Source organism: Cucumis melo, chromosome 4, assembly GCF_025177605.1.
Source record: "Cucumis melo cultivar AY chromosome 4, USDA_Cmelo_AY_1.0, whole genome shotgun sequence".
NCBI classification, from domain to species: Eukaryota; Viridiplantae; Streptophyta; class Magnoliopsida; order Cucurbitales; family Cucurbitaceae; genus Cucumis; species Cucumis melo.
Genome location: NC_066860.1, coordinates 5758900 through 5771271, shown reverse-complemented (window position 1 = coordinate 5771271; position 12372 = coordinate 5758900). Strand labels below are relative to the sequence as shown.

At 30.7% G+C, this 12372-nt stretch overlaps 5 non-coding genes across 5 annotated transcripts; 3 read left to right on the top strand and 2 right to left on the bottom strand.

The window, feature by feature from the left end:
* Positions 1–881: 881 nt before the first annotated feature.
* Positions 882–953, top strand: TRNAE-UUC (transfer RNA glutamic acid (anticodon UUC)). Its single transcript has one exon. It is a non-coding gene; the product is annotated as a tRNA-Glu (tRNA).
* Positions 954–1024: 71 nt separating this feature from the next.
* On the top strand, positions 1025–1095 carry TRNAG-CCC (transfer RNA glycine (anticodon CCC)). Its single transcript has one exon. It is a non-coding gene; the product is annotated as a tRNA-Gly (tRNA).
* Positions 1096–7972: 6877 nt separating this feature from the next.
* On the top strand, positions 7973–8043 carry TRNAG-CCC (transfer RNA glycine (anticodon CCC)). Its single transcript has one exon. It is a non-coding gene; the product is annotated as a tRNA-Gly (tRNA).
* A 2271-nt stretch (positions 8044–10314) lies between these two features.
* Positions 10315–10397, bottom strand: LOC127149142 (small nucleolar RNA R16). Its single transcript, XR_007820547.1, has one exon. It is a non-coding gene; the product is annotated as a small nucleolar RNA R16 (small nucleolar RNA).
* Positions 10398–10479: 82 nt separating this feature from the next.
* On the bottom strand, positions 10480–10568 carry LOC127149143 (small nucleolar RNA R16). Its single transcript, XR_007820548.1, has one exon. It is a non-coding gene; the product is annotated as a small nucleolar RNA R16 (small nucleolar RNA).
* Positions 10569–12372: the final 1804 nt, after the last annotated feature.

The window sequence follows — 12372 nt, the reverse complement described above, 5'->3', positions numbered from 1 at the left end:
ACGATTTTATATATTGTTTATATCGGAACCAAGATGTCTCAAAATTACCCACTGTAGGGTAGGTTTATAAATTACCCACTATGGGACATAATTATAAATTACCTATTACGAGGTAGGATTATGGAGCGCCAAGGAATTTGAGGTAAGAACACTTTTTTTAAAAAAAGATACGAGTGAAGGGAGATTGTGGTCTGGCTGTAGAGCTTGAACAAATTGCTTTTTGTGGACCATAAATCAGTGATGGTACAAATGTCTTCCCAAGAGATCCGAAGGTTTGTTTCTTTATCAGAGAAAATTTGTTTGTTTCTTCCCAACCAAATTGTCCATAGGGTAGCTGCAGCGGCGTTGAAGCTGATGATATTTCTTGCATTGCTTATTTTGATCTTGCACAGGCTGAGGCAAAGATCTTTTGTGTTTGTACAGGTCATTGGAATGCCCGTATTTGTGCTCCAGAGACGCCATAGGTTTTGTGCTTTGGGGCAGAGGATGAAAAGGTGATTCAGGTCTTCATTTGAGGATTTGCACGAGATGCACCAGCTAAAACTGAGGTAGATGTGCGGATTCTTCTTTTGTATTTAATCCATCGTGTTGATTTTCTGAAGTAAGATAGACCATATGAAGACATTAATATAAAATGACTTTTAACCCTCTTCATTTTTCCACATCTTTTTTATAATACCTTTTTATACAAACATTTTTTTCTTCAATAAACTCATTATCAAATAATTTTAGTGATAATATTAATAATGCATATTTTAATAAAATATTAACATAAAAAGATTTAAAATATTACGGGCATCAGTCCTGTTTAATAAATTAATATGCACATAAATCGCTTAGATAGTTAATAAATAAATTTACAATTGCTTAATGTTCAATAATCCGTTGTCGTCCAGCGGTTAGGATATCTGGCTTTCACCCAGGAGACCCGGGTTCGATTCCCGGCAACGGAAATTTTTTACCATTTCGTTAGGTTCAGTTATTATAGAGTTTATATATAAACCGTGAAACTTTTAAACGTGTGGCGCATCTAGTGTAGTGGTATCATAGTACCCTCCCACGGTACTGACCGGGGTTCGATTCCCCGGATGCGCATTTCTTCATTTTTATTTACCTTCCTTTTCTAATTTCTTATGAAGAGAAATCAAATTTAAAGATAAATCTGAAAAATACCCTCACCATCACCTTCATTGTCATTTACAAAACTATTTTATCTTTTCTTACCCTTCTACATGTAACTTTTTCTTTTATCGTAAGTATGATGAGTACTCGCACAACCTACTAACATGTATATACTATATATGTATATATTTACATCGTAAATGGTTGAGTTTTTTTACATTACTAATACATCTTAACACGTATCATGTACATGACATTTGTGTTTCATTTTCATTTTATCGTCTAGCTTGATTTTTTTCTCATAACAATCTTTTTTTTTTTTTTTTGCTACGTATCTTTATTTTCAATTAATTAATTTTCCTCTCAATTGTTGTCTAAGATTAAACTTATAAATAGTTTTTTAAATGGAATGCTACATAATTGCTAGACAATTCTACTTCACAACCATTAGAAAAATAAATTACTATAGTACATTGGTTTACCATACTAAATTTTAGAAACTTTTAAAGGAGTTGACGAGTGAATAAAAAAAATACAAATCAAGAGAATGTGTCAAACCCAAACTTTTCTTCTTATACAAGTACATGTATTCTTAAAGATGTCAATTGATGAGATCATTTTTTTAAAAAAAAAAAGAACAATAACTTTATAAATCACATACTATCAATTAAGGATATATTTTCTATCAATAGAATCTTTTCCTATTGTTGTTTGTATTGGCCTTCAGATATACTTTTATTTTTATTGATATTTATAGATTTCTGGGATCAAATTCAATAACTTTTCGATTTGATCAGCCTAGCCCCTAGTGGGTAGATCGATTGAACACTCGACAACTAATAGAGATATTCTAAAGTGCATGTTGTATGCATTAACTTGAAAAACATCGATGAAATGTAAAAGATTTTCGAGAGATATAATTTTAAAATAAACTCATCTAGAAAAGCATAAAAAAAAAAAAAAAAAAGTGGATTATTAATTCTTTCTATTTAGTAGATGAACTTTTTTATTTCTTTAGCTATAAAATTGTTTATTAGTTACAACTTTAAGTTTTCTTGAGCCATAAGAAGTTAGAAAAACTTTCGATTTGTTTGAGCTATTAGCTATTCATAAGTTACAATTAGCCTAATCAATGCATAAAATTATCTCATTTCTTCTTCAATTAGCATAAAATTAGGAAAGAAAAAAAGATAACATTGTCATCTAGAAGCTACTTCTAAAGGTCAAAAATGGGAAAAAAAAATTCTCCATATCCAAACTTATACTATATATTTTCAATACTGGACCATTACTATTTTTTAAAAAAAAATTAAAGTTTATGTGTTTTCTTATTTTCAAGTTGATGAATTTTCTTTCAATTTTTTTTTATTTTTCAATTTATTTGTATGTCTATCACTTGACATGATAGATTTATAACCTTTAACCATTCATTGAAATTTCATTATTTAATTTTAAAAATTTATATTGGTAATTAGTTCGTTTTATATTAATTCTTTCCTTATAAATAATGATTGTTGTAATCCATCGCTTTTTATTAATTTAAGCCTATAAATTTTTAGTAATCATTGGTAATGGACAACTATTTAAATGTAAATTAGAATGTCTACATTAATATAATAATTTAATTATTTTCAATCATTTGAAATTTTTTTAAAAAGTTAATGTGTCCCACAACCTGGACGTCGCTGATTTTGAGTTGGTTGTCGTCGTGGACCCCTGAACTCCTTATGGCTCTAGTCCCTTCGGATTCTCTGGTTCTCGTTGGTCCTCTAGTTGCTTGGATACGGTTGCAGGCGCTTTATACTACAAATATTCATTATGTATTCCACGATCGCGCTCGTGTCCATGCATGTTTGAAGATGACAAATCAGTCCTTAAATCATGATATTTTTGCCCAAAGTTTCATGATGATGGATCAACCTTTGAATTATAATATCATGTTTTGAAATCTGTTGATTCTGTCATAAATAGCACTTCTTCCACGAGTTGATCAACTTCTTCCAAATTAGACTCTTGCGCTCGAGCACATTACCTTTGAACTGGTGTTGATATGATGAGTACATCGTACATATAATGTGTAGATTCTACATGTACTACTCGTTATCATTGCAAATATCTAGAACCTGCTATGATCATTTGCAACATCATGAGGTCTATTGTTGTTCGATATATATGAAATATTAAAATGAATTAGAAAACAGTTGAGATAATTTTATATTAAAAATATTAGACAATATTTAAATATGTACCAAATGACTTACACATAACTCCTAGTCGAGTGATGTAGAACCTCGTGATGCTTTTATATCGATGGATGTATTCATGAGCTACATCCGTATCAAATTGCTCAATTGAAGGCCCCATGACAACAAATCTTCTATGGTTAAATCATTGCATCACCAAATGTGCAACTCTATCGCAATTCTCAAGTCAATGTTGTGCAAAAGTGATTTAATATTACAGTCTGGTGGAACATCTTGTTTGAGACCAAATTGTTTGATTGTTCTATCAAAATGATGTCATTCACCAATGTGAAAACATATGAGGGGACTAACCATCCATCACATGTCTTGACTGCTGTTATAGAAATTTAGCAAACTATCCATGACAGTTTTGTACGACTCCCAAATAATTAATTTGAAACACAACATATTATATTAAAATAAATAATATGAAACAAATAATATTTTATTTAACATTTAGGTTCAACATTAACGTAGTACTTGGTCAGGTTAAAGAAGTTCAAGCATGTACCTATATTGAGACACTACATGTGTAACTAACCTGCTCATACAAAATTGATCTTTTCACCTATATTATTCAATTAATAATTTAGATTTTACATAAACCTATATTGCTAATTCTTTTTTTCTTCCTTTATCGTTTTTATTTTTAGAATTCAAGTGGTAGAGACCATGCTTATAGTATACATATTAGTTTCAGTCTTTTTGTAGAACAACACGTACAGAACTAGCAGAGAAAACTTTTCCATTTCAATTAACATGATCTTCTCATTATAGACGATGGTCGGTTCTTTATTATTTAGGAAAACTTCGATAACAAAGACTAGATAATATACAAATGAAAATTTTGAATTTTTGGTTGAGGAGATCCAAAAAAACCCATAAACAATGCTCGTAATAGAATATTTTGATCTTTTTATGGAACAACCGAGTTAGTAAGTAGTAAGTAAAGACATTGACATTTTATTCAAAGGCATTTAATTTCCATTTGCTACTTGAATCTATTGGCATTATATTGTAGACTAAAGTTGAGTCTTCAATTATCTTTACATATTTAATATGGAAAAGACTCTTGAAATTCAACTATTAATTGGAATGAAGTCTTTTTGCCTTAAAAAACAACCCCTGGGATCATCAACTTTGTTGTTAGTTTTGTCGCGTTGATTGTGCCAAAAAAAATATTTTACATTTTTAAAATTTATCTAAATTATATAAATTAAAGTTGAACATGTAAAAGATAAAGATTAAAATAAAATGAAATTTAATCAGATAATAAGGTTTTTTTATTACCTTAAAAGTTTCTTTGGTTTATTGGATGTGAACATATACCTCATCTTTTTCACAGTTATGAAAGTTTAACAATAAAATTTATTGGTTAAACTACACAAAATATATTTCACTTTTACACTTGAATTTCGAAATGTATTTTAATACCTTTAAAATTAGAATTTTTCTAAATGTTTTTTTCCTTATATAATTCGAGTCATTATAATTTGTTTTTAACTAATTTATAATATTAAAATTATTGTAATCATTCTTTTTCTTAAACATATCGTTGAAATCAAGTCATTATCATAATTAATTTTTACATACAAGTTGTTACGTTGATTTACATAAATGATGTCGCACTAGTACATGATGTTCTTTCTAATTTTTTATGTTATATTAACAACCACATCAATTATTATTTGTGCAAATATCTCGTGTATTGCTCTTGACTTCTCTAGCAATGACACAAAAATGTAATTAAAAAAATTATTTTTTGAAAGAACTCCATGTGTCATCATTCTATTAGACTACAATTGAAATGTGCATTCAATTAAGGAGCATCCAAGCTTTTCTTTATTATGTTTTATTAGCGTAAAAAAATATTAGCTCCACAAAAATTGTAAAGAAAACAAGCCCAATTCTTAAAAAGTGTTGTTTTAAAAAATGACAAAATGAACTAGATTATTTACCACAATTGAAAAATATTAGTGATAAATGTTGAGAAATACTAATAGACCATTATCATGTATCATTGTTAGATGTTGAAAGTGTTGGAATTTGTGTCATAAAACTTGTACTTTGTTTTTTTTAATTCAATAAAATTTATTATTGAATGCTATAGTCTTAATACCAATAAATTAAGGTTCCAAGGCTATTTTACTAAGTTTGTCAAATATGGATTAAGTTTGAGTTAATAGCTCAAATAGTCTATAGTGTATGAATAAGGTTGGACGCCTTATTCAAGATAAACACTATGGATGCGGTCCACTTTGTAATTAGTACAAACGATGTAATCCTGAATCGTTCATGTAGAGACATGGGAGTGGGGGCGTCCTATGTAAATGGTTTATATAAGACTGGAACCACGAAGTAGTCACTTTTAGTTATAACACCGTAAACTATAAACTGACTATTTCAATTATGATGACCTAGGTAACTTGATCTTAATCTTGAGCTAACTATGAACTTCTTTTCATTTGGTAGTATCCTTAGATCTGCATAGGTGAGGGCAGCTCAACATCGCTGGCCCAATAAGCCTCCCATTTTAGGGGTAAGACCGAGTGGATAGCTAGGAACATAAGGTGCAAGATGAAATTCACTCCTACCCACTTCTGGAATAGTAGATAGGTTGTTCCCTTAAGGACTGAATCCAAGTCTTGAACAAGGGGCCCCACCTTCTCATTGCCCAGAGAAGGATTCTGGTTTATAGGTTGGACCTTAAACCAATTGTTCAATAGTGGATCAGTGGGTCTTAAGGAGCAAGATGTAATCTTGGGGGTAAAACGATATTTTGACCCAGCCAAGATTACGAACAACCTGTAAATGATCAACTTACCCATTATGGTTATATCAGGTGGACAGAAATATATCTATAGTAAGGGGAGTGAAATTAAGAGTCTTTAGTGGAATGACTCTTTAGTTAATGAATGTTAATTAAGCTTGGTCTAAAAGAGTTTAGCCAGTTAATCTCATATCGTTGGAGCCCATGATCTATAGGTCCATTAGGTTCACCTACTAGCTCATATGGATTCAACTACGAACAAGTATGTTGAAATAATTCGAATTGTTCGAATAAAGATAAAAGAAAGAAACCGACAAATATATAAGATATAAGTCGGTAGAAATAAACTTTAAGTTTTGTGTTTAAATATGTTTTAAATAAATATGAATATAGATTTATATTTAAAAGCTTGAAAAGTTTTGAAACGGTCAAAGTTGTAAAAGTCAACATGTTGACTTTTAACTTTGAACTTTGATCGGATTTATATTCAAATATAATTTGAATTTCAGATAAATGAATACAGATTCATACTCGGGAGGTTAGAATTAGTCAAGATCGGAAAATTAGTAAAAAGTCAAAAAGTTGACTTTTAACTAAGAAAAGTCAAAGTTTGATTTTGACCTAATTGGTCAAATGACCAAAATGTCCCTTTGCTAATTACTTTATTAATTAATGGTTAATGGAAAATGTGGCCGATTATTGTGAATTTGAAGTCACTAATTACATTAAAGAGTTAATGAATTGATTAGGTGTTGATTATATATAAAATAATTTACAAACAATTTGCATGTAAATTTCATATAAAACTTCTCATTACCGAATGAGAAAAGGATGAGGTTTTCTCTGAAAAGAACACCTAAACGAAACGCTCCCCATCTCTCTCTATATTTCACTTCATAAAACCAATCCCACAACTCCATTCTTGGTCCTGAGCATAGTAGGTCAGTTTGGTGGTTGTCCTTGTTCGTGATTTTCAGGCAAAGAAGAAGCTTTGAAACGAAGAAGAAGTTGAGAACTACAAAGGTAAATACATCGTTTACCTTCCACACTCTTCGTTTAGGTCCATCGCATAGCATGTGCATGTTAGCTTCTAAATCGTTTAGATGCATATAGAGTAAAGCATGATCTATATCTTCTGCTACAGTATGTCTCTAGTAGTTTTTCCATCAGAAAGACGATATCATTATTGTCTATTACATATATATACTATGAGATTTTGTTATATTTATAAATATTTTCAGCATTTTTATCATTTAAAACAATTAATTTGGCTTTCAAAGACTAATAATAAAATAAAAAAATAGTTACCTCATTTATACTGAGATGTCTTGATCTAATAGAAACCCTCCCTTCATAGAAGTCGTGTGATGAGGGTATCTAGTTCATGCGTACAGTTTCCATCACATAGACTAGGTAAAAGATGAGGGCTTCTACGAATGCTTGGATTTTCCATCATATGATAGATATGATAGATGTAGCAAAATAGAGTGCTACTTGTGCTTAAAGTTTCAATTTAAAAAAAATATATATAAAAAAGTTTGATAATTAGTCAAAATAGGTATTGAAATGAATTTCAAACCATTTTTATTAAAAGAGTAAAAATGAGTTTTAAAAAAAGTATAATTTGATTTTCCATCCGAGAGATATAGAAAAAGAAAGTTCAAATTTCTGAATTTGAATTATTCATATTAAAAAAAATGATCATTTTATTGTATTCATTTCTAAATTTAACTTTGAATGTAAATAAAAGGCCGTTGGTGTTTCAGAAAAGAAAACATTTAAATTATGGTTTGTAAACCGTAATTTTAAAAAGTGGAGTATGGTAACGCAGCGTGAAGCGCATCTAGTGTAGTGGTATCATAGTACCCTCCCACGGTACTGACCGGGGTTCGATTCCCCGGATGCGCATTATTTTTAAGAGGATATTACTAATTTTAGCTTCTTTTTTCTTTTACCAAAAAAATTCCTAAAAGACGATATCAAAGTCAATACACCGTGATCGGTTAAATTGTGGACTATCCTATCACATCTTTGGGAACATAATTAACTCACGAAAATATTTAATATTATCCTATCACATCTTTGGGGACATAATTAACTCACGACAATATTTAATATTTCACAATGTCCTTTAACATTCGTCTGAGCATTGGAGAGTTTCCAAAAAATATTTATTTTCATGTATTTTAAATGCTTTGTGCACTAACCTCTTTAAAGGCTTACTTAGCTTCTTCAATAGCAAATAGTCATGCATCTGTTTGGTTAGGTGAATACTCTAACCACTTGACATTTAGTTATCATAATTCCATTTTTGCATAAAGCATAGGCCACAAGATCTTCTTCTCCTCTGAACATTTCTAATAAATTGTCCCATTCATAACCCTAATTTTCTTAGGTGGCAAGCAACATCTTCTTCTTTGTAGCAAGCATCAATTCTTAAGCAACAAACACGACACTTGTTTCAACCCTCCCTAACCATCCTAGAAGTCGCACCAAATCTCAAAAAGTTCATATCAAGCATATAACCACCAATCTGGGATTGCTGATAAAATTTATAAATCGATAGTTATCAATAAAACAAAGTAAAGTACGATCGCATATCTAGTGATTTTCACTTTCAAATGCGCACCTAACACAAGCTTTTCACTCTCTACAACACACACCACACTTCTGTTGGGATATTTTCAAATTTTCAGGTTGACATTCGTAGCAAATAACTTATGGAAAACCTTCAATAGAAATAATTTAAACTTAAGAAGGTACAATTGACTATCAAACTTTTCGTTTTACCACGCCTTATTCCAATTTTCCTCGGAAGATGAGCACCAGAGTAGGACAAATAGGGATATAGATTGCATGTGTCGAATATCCTCCTCCCAAGAACCTCCCGAAGACATGAAGTCCCTCACTTCGTAATTTCGGTTATTTGGCGTCATCAGTGTAATCGGCCTAAAATTGCCTTCCCGTTGAATCCAAGAATGATGAATACAAGCTTATTCTCACCATATTTGTCATAAATATTATTATTCATGTCCAAAATGAATTCTGTTTGGCTCAGTCAAAGTGTCCAGAATAGATTTACTTGAGGTTAAAATTTCCAGTTTTTAAACTTTAGTGCTGTTGTGAAAACCGATAAAACAATAGATTAGAATTCACTACGAAATGTAATCAACCAAAATACATGTATTCAAAATTATCTTACAAAACAACGAATAAAATAATATACTACAATACCTCAATTTGAAATTCTACAACTTGCACCTAACACAATATCATAAGCTATGTTTTTACCAAAACTAGAAACCGTAAATGAAATCCGATTTTGAAAGCTATATCTTAGTTTTCAAAATCTCAGTTTTAAAGACTGTTTAAGATATCGAATGTTGGTATTGATAGCAATGCCAGTTTAATGAATTAAAAAACATAAAAATTAAGTGTCCTCGAAGTTTATTTGAGATGAAATTCCATGACGTTTTTGGAAATGCTTTTGCATTTAACAAATTAGAGAGATTATTAACTTGTTGCAGAGTATTTTTCTTTTTTGTTTCTTAGGAAATCCATGTAGTTCATAAAATCTGAATTAGAAGTGTAAATGAAACCAAGTAGGTTCACATCCAATAGAATTTCCTTTCAATCAGAAGAATGGAACCCCAACAATCTCTGGAAGATCATAATTGATACATAGAATCTCCAAAATAACGCGGTGGACCAAGATCATAATTCCCCAACCAAAATCAATACATATATATAAAATGAGGAACTATATCAGAAGTAGCTCAGAAGTATGCACCAGCTAATCACAGACAAATATCATATGTCCAGACATAATTTAGGCAAAACTTCATCATAGCAAAAACAAAACAAAGAAATTAAGTCAATTTGTCAACCTCACTTGGCAATTCAAATTATTACCCCTAAAATCCAAACACAAAAAAGAAAAAAAAAATAACAAAAACCATATTCAAGATTGCTCTAATCATCCTCAGGAACCCATGATAATGGGAGTTGCAGACAATCAACATGGCATCATTTCAGACCGCCCGTCTGCTATTTCTCTTCATTGGTCATGCAATCCAAAGATGAATGAGAATAAAGATAAATAATTAAGAATCATTGTTGAGAAATAGAAATTTTAGTTTCTGAACAGTAAATTATCGAAGTTTAATTCTTAAAAAGTGGCAAGGCATCAGATAATAAGCGGAGTTATAGTCTACATTTACTTCAGAGTGTAGGATAAGAATTTATCTACATCATTTGCCTGCCTCTATTAGTATTAAACTACTAAAAACAATGATCACAGAAAAAATCCAAAAGAAACTGGAAGAACGAAAGAACAAAAGCATTAATGGCATCAGATAATAAGCGGAGTTTTGAGTCAGCACAGAGCATCAGTATATCAATAAGCGGTAATAAGGTGTTCATCATTTGCCATTACAAAGACGAAAACATTCATAAAAAAATCAAGAAAACAAATGATAATCGAAGATTGCCGAAATTTCGGTAGGTCCATTTGACTCCAAGACAAAGTTGAAATATGAAATGGGCTGGTAAGCCAACCTTTAGATATTTGCATCTGCTTTATCCCCTTGATCTGTTTATAACGATGTCAAGATGAGGGTAAACAGATGCATTTAGATCATTCGAAAAAGAAAACTGCAACTATCAGTAAACAGAAACCAGTCATACAACAGAAACCAGACGCTCGATTAAACCTACAGTCAAAATCAAAGGAAATTGGAGAAATTGAACTAGTGTTTAGAGTTTCGAAAAGACAGTAGAATGAAGGAAATCAGAAGATTATGCGAAAATGAAAAAGAAGGAATTGAAATATGATTTCTTAAGAGACGGCTGGGGCTGAATGAGAATTGTGGACGCTTGTATTTATAGCCTTCTGGGGATTTAGGGTTTGGACTTCGGAGTACAAGACAGCGGCGCTTGTTTCTACCTTTCCTTATAACTTTTTTTCTTTCTTTCCTTCTTTATCAAATAATTTAGTTCTTATTTGGGAGGTCGGCTTCAAAATGGGTATATATTTTTAATTATGATTTCATGATTTATATATATTGAAAAATTATCAAAAATGATAAATTAGACTAAATATTTATGACATATAGCAAAATTTTATATTCTAACAAGGATAGACACTGAGACAATAATAAGTCTATCAGTGTCTATCATTGATAGAATTCAAAATTTTGCTATACAACGTAAATATTTTAGTTTATTTTATTATATTTAAAAGTGTCTCAAAAGGACATGTTGAGTAAGATATTTTGCTTACTAGCCATTCAACATGTCATCTTGTGGAGAGGTGTGAGATGAGTGTCTAAGCGGCACGCCCCCATCTGATTGCAAGAAGCGGTATTTAGGGTGGGGTGTGATAGTTATGGATGAATTAAATCATGGTAAAATGGTCAAAGAAACTAAGGTTCCAGTTGAGGTCGTGCCTCTCATTAAGGCCCAAAAAACAAAAAGCATGACATAAGCTAGATTTAAAGCGGATAAAACTATAAAATATTGGGTAAGATGTTAAGTCAGTTGATCTCAATCCGAAATAAATCCCCGTGCAACCAACCTAATTGAAAACTGTGAGGAATAAGTGAACAAGTGAAAACTTTAAATAAGGTAGAGAGGGACGAGAATAAAGGAAGTTCTCATACTTTCTTCTATTTCTAACCTTCTAACTTAAGCATCAAAATGATTGAGGCTTAAACCACACTTATATCTAGTTTCTCTCTGCTTGCAGACAAACTCTATTCCCCTAAAATACAAAATTCATCCGTGTTGCCCAATGAGGATAGACTTGTTTGGTTAAATTTGACATATAACACTTTTAATCTTGTTATTCGTGGTACATTCATCGATATCTATGAACTTATTTTAAATAACTAAATTAATTATATTAAATAATTTTCACTAATTTATCATCATTATTCAATTTAGTAAACAAATTTAACATAATAGCTATTTTAAATTAACTATATATATATATATATATATAGTGACAATTAGTAAAAGTTATACCATAAAAGTATAAATTATTCACATATGTATAGCAAATTAAAATTAAGTTTAAAACTCAAGCGTAAAAATGTAGAATTGTGAAACTTTTAGGACTTGCACGAGTTTCGTCTTCCCAAATTCGAATCAAATAATTGTATCATATCCACTAAAATTATTGTCGTAGTGGAAGCACGGTTCAAACATAGGGAGCCCTTAAAATTCTTGATCAAACAA